Genomic DNA, 8,390 nt, shown 5'->3' on the forward strand with positions numbered 1-8,390 from the left:
CAGGAAGACCACTAATAATCACTTTATTCTACCTCCCCATGTAAAACAAATCCTGTCTGAACATGGATGAAGACTATTATTGTAATCAAGCCACCACATGACTGGTACATGTAGAACTCCAGGTCCTGAAAGTTAAAACCAAAAATTTTACATCTCATTATCTGTACCTTCAATATGATGTCTTGTGGGTCCTGATCCAAAATTCGAGAGGTACCATTATCAGTGAGGTAAGCTCTACAGGCTATTACCATCCGATTTGTAAGCTATCAAAGGCAAAATAATTAACTTCATTATTAAAATGTATAATGTTTTATATTAAGACTACAAAAACAAGTACCAAGATTACTTTAATGAATAATGATGTCAATTGTTCAGGGGTATTGTAATAGCTTGAGACACTGTGTATCATGTGGATGGCATTGATGAGATTCTGGACACTTTTTGCCATGGTGACCTAAAATTTAAACAAAAGATGTCATCCGCCATTAGGTACAAAATACTATGAGAATAGCGTGTCATTCTTTTTATGAAATAGTTTGTTTAGAACATGTACAACAATAGTAACAAAATATGTTTGAGTAAAGTGCATTTATTGGATCACAGTTGTAAAGAGGCTGACAGACTTTCTCTAGTGTGTACAGAAATTTCACATTGTCCTTGGCCTCATTTGCACAGTCTGTTATTCTGGAATCCATCTGCTGCCACACCTGAAAAGCCACAAGACAAAAATTAGTAAAGAAACTTAAAATTATAACATGTGAAGTGGTAGGAGGTCTACCTTCAGTGTCTTTGAGCAGTTTATATTGAGGACATTTATATTGAGGACAGTTTATATTGAGGACACAGCTTTACTCTGTGCCTTTAATATGTTCAATAATGGAATTAAACTTTGCACACATCCTTTTCAAATGTTCCAACTCTGATAATGGCCCGGATGCATCAGGTTCTTTTCTCATTTGTTCACTCTCTGTAAGGACCTAAAATTAGATTTCATTTGGACAAAAACCATAATTACTTTTAAGAATAAATTTCTTTTATACTTGTAGTCAGAGGTGGAAAGTTCACATTCAAAAAGTAATAGTCCTTCCTACCCAGGATTTTATTACAACTGCCTTGCTTTGTTACTTAGTTAATAATTAATTAATGAAAACTGGATGATAGCAGGAGCTTTAATATTTAATCAAGCCTTACTGACTTTACACCTCTGGTAACAACAAATTCTCATATCAAAGACTGCACCTGTTTAATCTGCTCATACCACATAATCAAAACGTCTTCAAGCCTGTGCACCATGTCAGTATCTGCAGCTGCTTGCTTTATGTCCTCAAAGGAGACGAGTCTAGAAAAATCAATACCTGAGGCTTTCTTGAGTTGAACAGCACCTTCAATTCTCATTTGAATTCCTATACAACAGATTAGAACATGGTGCATGTGCGATTATCTGCTCAACAACATAAGTGGTAACCTTGTGGTGACACATGCATATCTCTAGTGCTGTGACAAAGCAACATCTTGTTTCAAAATACTTAATAGCTGTATGCCTATTTAGGTGATTTAGTGACACCAAGACACATTTTATTGAAAACAGAATGCTGAAATAGCTGAAATCCTTAGAAACATACACATCAATCACTACTTCTTTCCTGAAGAAATCCAGTACACTTACCGTCTAGGAAACATATGCAGGGAGATATAGTGTCTTTAAAATTCTGCTTATCCTTTTCTGCATGTTTTGACTGGTTCAGGGCACCCCAATTTTCTGTTGCACAAACAGCTTGCATGAAGACCTTTGATATTAAATTTCGAGTTGCCTTCAGAAGTCCATCTGTAGCATCAAACACGCAAATATATGTCTCCTAAAATAAAAAATGTATAAGTTGCTACTGATGTAAGCATAAAGGCCCATAAAAGCAGTGCAGTAAAGTAAAGAGAAAATACAGACTTCCAGCTTCACCTCATAGATATTCCTTGGGTTAATAGCAACATCAACTTCAGTTCTCGCAAAAACAAAGAAAGTCCTTTGGGGGATGTCTCAGATAAATTTGCCAAAATTAAACGCACTATCATTGCTCCCTTTACAGTTCCAGGAAAGGTGTGGCCACATTCTAAAATAAGCATTTGTAAAAGTAAGATGAGCAACAAAAACAAGCATAAAAACAAGCTTTAGTGGCCAAATTGCTATTTTTTATGTGTGGGTCAGTCATTGCAATGTCAATTGTGGCAGTCGTAGTCTGCTGTATAAGCAGCATTTTAGCCATATTTGATAGCACTTAAATAACTAAGTTATGAAAACAATAATTTAAGTACACTGTGTGCACAATTATTAGGCAAGTTGTATTTTTGAGGATTCATTTTATTATTGAACAGTGCTCAATCTAAATTGTTAATAAATATTGAACCTGAATATTTATAAATGTAAAAGTGAGGTTTTGGCTATCTTAGGAGAATATCTATGTGTGTATAATTATAGGGTAACTATGAGTGTGCAGAATTATTATTCAACTAAGTGAAAAATGTACATTTTCCCCATCTCATTTGTTTATTTTCATCGGTTAAAGTGTGAATAATAAACAAACAACACAAAAATGACAAATAAAGTTCTGACATTTTAAAAATAAATAAATAAATAAAAATCAGTGACCACTACAGCCACCATTCTTTTCAATAACAGTGATAAGAGTTACATTCATGGAGTTTGTCAGTTTCTTAATCTGTTGATGATCAACTTTTTGTGCAGCAGCAACCACAGCCTCCCGGACACTGTTCAAAGAGCTGTACTGTTTTCGTTCCATGTAAATCTCCAGTTTATGAAGGACCCACAAGTTCTCAAGAGGATTTAGGTCAGGGGAAAGGGGGCCATGTCATTACTCTTTCATTTTTAAGGCCTTTACTGGCTAGCCACGCAGTGGAGTACTTTGATGCATGCGATGGAACATTGTCCTGCATAAAAATCATGGTCTTCTTGAAAGATACAGACTTTTTCCTGTACCACTGCTTGAAGAAATTGTCGTAGGTTTGAAAAGTTGGTTTTGAGTCCATCTTCAACCCCAAAAGGTCCAACTAGCTCATCTTTAATACCAACCCATAGCAGTACCCTACCTCCACCTGGCTGGCATCTGAGTTGTAGTGGAGGTGTGTGCCCATCCATCTGGTCCGTCAAGAGTGACTCTTATCTCATCAGTCCATAAAACCTTCTGTTTTCAGATATTTCTTGACGCAGTCTTGACGTTTTACCTTATGTGTCTTGTTCAGTGGTGGTCGGGTTTCAGCCTTCCTTACCATGGCCATGTCTATGAGTACTGAACACCTTGTACTTTTGGGCACTCCAGATAGGTTGCAGTTCTGTAATATGACAGCACTGGAAGATAATGGGCTCCTGGTCACTGCATGTTTCATTCTTCTCAAATCTTTGGTAGTTAATTTGTGTCTTTTTTCCTCAACAAGTTTCGTGTGACCATGTTGACTATTAGCAACAAAATGTGATCACACCCCAATATCTTAGTAGTTTTAAGAGTGCTGCATCCCTCTGAAAAACCTTTTACAATTTTTGACTTTGCAGAGTCAGTTCAGAGATTTTCTTTTTTGGCCCATTTTGCCTGAGGAAAAGAAGCTGCCGATCAAATATGCACACCTTGATATAAGGTGTTAGGCTACACCCTCCCTCATAACACAAATACACATCTGATATGCTTAAATCCAATAAGCATTCAAGTTTATACAGCTTGGTGTTGGAAAATATGCATAAAAATGATGATATAGTCAAAATACTATCTTGCCTAACAATTGTGTACACAGTGTTTTAAAAGGATCATGGGCTTACTTACAGGATGTTTTCATGTATTCAAACAAATACAGCCTATCTTACATATAAACTTACATGCATTTTGTGAGGTTATAAAAAGATTGTTCACAGGAAAAAGAAGTTTAAACATTGAATTGGACATATTAATAACATAAAACATACAGGAGTAGGAGTATAGAGATTCTGTGTCCTTTTGAAATGATTTGTGTACAAAGCCTTCCGCAAAAGATCCTGGGTTGGCTTTAGCAGACCTCAGTGTAAGCTATATTATCTCTCCACCCAGTTCAGGACAGTATATAAAAACAATCTTCTTTAGGATGAGGTCAAGAGAAGGCTTCTCTTGGAATGTAGTGGCAGTGGGTTCCAACTGGTGTGGGTATTGAATATTAGTTTGCATATATTGACTAATGTATGGTTTGGATATAATAGTGGAGAATGCAAAAAACACTCATATGTAAAAGAAGGTGGGGTGAATGAATACATAATCACTTCTGAAAAATGTATAAAAATGTGAGTTCTTTGTGTGATTGTTAGATCACATTCTTCAGAGGGTGTCTCAATAATGCTTGTTAATGTCGACTTGCAATAAAGGACGGGACCAGCTATTCTTGTCAACTAGTTCTGAAGTCTGCATCTTTGTTTTCTATTTGAATGTTTAACTTTAAAACTAGCTGATTGGGGATTTAGGAACCACATTTGTGTCTCCCCTTAAAGTGTTTTAAACATTCAACAAAATGTGAATGGGACTGATGGATTAATGGGCATTGCGCTGTGTTCTCAATGACATGCTACTACACTATGTACTACACTAATGTATATACTATATACCATAAGATTACTCTCCATAAGAGTATACAGTACAATATCCATTATGAAATTTACCAGTATTGTACTACAGAATCACTGAATAATTTTACCTTGCTAGTTGCCAGTTATCCTCAGATATTTTCAAACTGTTCTGATCATTGCATAAGCAATAATTCCAGCTAGAAATTATTTTACTCACATTCATACCTGGAGTCACTGATTGTGAGTTGTCTGTTATTTTATTCAGTAATTTATTTATTTATTTAGAAAGGAGCACTGAAAATGGCCATATTGAATTGTGGGATGGAGTATACCATGAAGATTGTTCTTCCCACATACTCAATGTAATGGTTTCCCCCCTGCTGATAGCGTCTGTTATGCGACAGCAGCTTTGACGTGGTGTTTATGTTTTCCGTCTTGTGTTACATGTGTATGTGTTAAGATTTCTCACCACACCTCAGGTGGGATGTGTTATGCCTCATTCAACACACCACATGGGGGTTGTCTTTATGCTATACTCTTTATAAGCCATTTTGTTTCATAACTGTTTGTGGGTCATTGTGTCATTACACTGACTTGTTTTTGTCATAGTTAGTGCACTTTTATGTTTGGTTTTGATTTTGCTCATTTTACTGAACTCTTTAATTGGAGAATCTTGTTTGCTTTCTCCTTCTTTCCTGCACGTTCTTTGCCCATGACACTCTAAATTTTGGCAACAGTAGTATGTCATCTGGATATCTTTGCCATAATGGAGAAATTTGTTGTGTTCACATATTGTATAGTACATACTATATGTAGCCACAGTCAATACATGAGTGCAGTATGCTACTATGAATACAACCATTCTCTGTCAAGTACTACAATTTATCACTAATGTTACGCATTAACTTCACAAAACCTGGGCAGTGATATCGTCATCACAGAAATAAATGTGGAATTCAACTGTGGACCTCTGTGGCCAGTGCTTAATCCAGAAATTAATAATTCATTAGACTCATTGACAAACAAACAAACAAACAAATAAATAAATAGTGTAAAGCATACATGTACAAACACATTCAGGACCCTTTCAGACAGACCAAATGGCATAGGAACCATGGAGATGTGCCCTCCAGTATCAATTATTGATATTGTAGAACGTCTGTACAAAAGAGTGATTCCTTCAGCTTCGACTCATGCCTGATATCAAATCACAGCTGCAATGTTATTTTGCAATAACCCATCGTTTACATTTACGGCATTTAGCAGACACTAAATGTTTTGTTGTTTAAATATCATCAGTGAACTTGTCCATAACTACAGCCAAATATGAAGTAATGATTAGGAATTATGTTTAATATGACAAAGTGAACCTACTGCATTCCCAGAAAATATTGTTATTTTGGAATTAGCTAAAAAAAAAAAGAGCATAAAGAAAATGCTTTTGCTTGCACTGATATGGCACAGACAATTTACAGTGTAAAAATGCTGCTCTCTAGTAGGGTAATGAGCACTACATGCTGACAGCCAATGTATTTAAACTTTCTTTAGCCGATCATTAATGAACAAGATCAGACCAAACCATTACCATTTAACTTTGGCTCATCTGTAACATACAATGTTAAATAGATAGGTAAAGTAAACATAGATAGACAGGCCTAATGTGGTAGTGCAGAGGAATTATTTCCACCTCCATGTCCAGCAATTGTGGGTTACAACCCACTTGTGTGGTTTTTTTTTATTTGTTCAGTTAAACATACTGTTAAACAATCAATTAACTACAATAGTAATAAAAATAGGATTTTTTGTAGTTATTGCTATTACAATTGTTGATAAAAATATATAATCAAGGTTACATCCTTGGATATACTTATGCCTATTTGAGATTTACTATCGCTCACTGACACCCAGAGAACAAACCATGGTCCTCACCTATACCTGGTACTTTAGATTCTTGGTACACAAATGAAATAATTTTTGATCCTCCTTTTGCAAAGAAGTCATCAACTGACACTAACTATTGGAAAAAGGAAATAAGTTACACATAGGCCATATATAAATTAATATATTACCAACTGAATAACATTATTGGGGAAAAGTCAGGCTAATAGGCTAAAAAACATATGTGACTGCTTCTGAACAAACATCTGGGAATGGTAAAGATAACTGACTGTAATCTAAAGAAACTCTATGGTATCTGTAGATAACACTTACAGCTGGGGCATTAAGAACAAAATCTTCAACTACTGCAACTTCAAGGGACAGACTATCAGCCAATATTTCAAAAATGTACTTGTGTGCTGGGGTTAAAAGAGATTTTCGCACCTCCCTTGCCTCTTTGTACCTGGCCTAAGTACAAAACACGGCTTAATTGATATGCTATAAGCTAATATAATATGGCAAAAACAAAGCGGTAGCAACTGCAATGAACTATCCTTAATTATTTAATGTACTTTGATATAGTGTTACACAAACTTGCTCGACTGTCTCACTTGTGTCTCTTTCAAGATTTCCTGAGCAGTGTGCACATTGCTGCCAGACCAGTGAAACTTGCTTCCTCTTAGTCCTGCATGGTCTATATTAGATTTTAACAAGTTGGGATCCCCAATATCTGTTTGCCAACCTTCATTCATCTATATCACAGAATCATGTTTAGTAACCTTTCAGCTAAGACTTCAGAGTGTCTCAACACTCAATATTTAAGCAAAATATGGAAGTACTGGCACTTTCCTAAAAGAAATATTAAGTCCAAACAATGGACAATAGCAGAAATTTAGCAGCCACTGATGTCAGTGTATTTCATTTGGAAAAAAATGGAATTTGCATGGTCAAAGTGGCCTCACTGCCCTAAAAGGCACTAAGCTGCCCTTCACACATTGTTGTTGTTGTTCTGAAATTGCTGGGTCATAACTTTAGTCTATTTAGCACATGATTCATGCTTATATTACCAGCTGTACATCAGTTTTTCACAATTTTTATTAAGGCCACATGTTTTCAAACATGTCTTCAAACCAATTTGTAGGTCTGCAGATGTGGCATTTGCAAACAAAGCTGTTTCAATATAGCTTGCTAGTAAATTTGGCAACAACTGTTGCCACTGATCATAATAATGAGTACTTGCTTGAGATGAACCAGGTTTGTTAAGTACCTGAATGAATGGGTTAATATTATGTTAAATGTACAAAAAGAAATGTTTCAAATAAAGTTAATGTTGAACGTAAGACACTCATGGCAACCGCTTCAGAACTATATGGTGCCACGTAACGCTAGATTCTCTAACAATGATTATGTACTGGTTTAACAAAATAGTTGTTAACTTATGACTGCTACTTGTTTTCAGTATACTGTGAAAATGTTAAGCAAACTAGTCAGCAAAAAGAAACAAACAAACAACAACAACAACAACAAACAACAACAACCAGACAACTAGCAAGTGTTAGCAAACGTCAAATTTAAAATCAGAGTTGGCTAATATTACATAAGCCATGAACTTAGCTAGCAAAAATAACTAGTTAGCCAACTAACATAATGTTAGCTAAATTACCCAACTAGACATATCTAGAATAGCTAACATTAGCTTAGCTGGTTATTTTTGTTGGCTATTAACTAGTAAACTAAAATGACTTAGTTATCTGACTTACCCTAGCATATGTTTATTTTCTTATCAGCAACGCTTTAAACGTTTAATTAGAACAGCGTTTAGTTAGCTAATCTAGTTTACCTATATAACGGTGTCCAAGTGACCAAGAACGACAAAACCGTTTGAATTCCAATTGAAGCCTCTCGCGAAAAGTTTCACTTA

General features: G+C 35.5%; 1 pseudogene; it reads right to left on the reverse strand.

The window, feature by feature from the left end:
- The window catches only part of LOC113572265 (dynein axonemal heavy chain 8-like), a 37,654-nt pseudogene extending 30,433 nt beyond the window's left edge, over positions 1–7,221 (reverse strand).
- Between the last annotated feature and the right edge of the window lie 1,169 nt (positions 7,222–8,390).

Source organism: Electrophorus electricus, chromosome 7, assembly GCF_041902795.1.
Source record: "Electrophorus electricus isolate QZ-2024a chromosome 7, ASM4190279v1, whole genome shotgun sequence".
NCBI lineage: Eukaryota > Metazoa > Chordata > Actinopteri > Gymnotiformes > Gymnotidae > Electrophorus > Electrophorus electricus.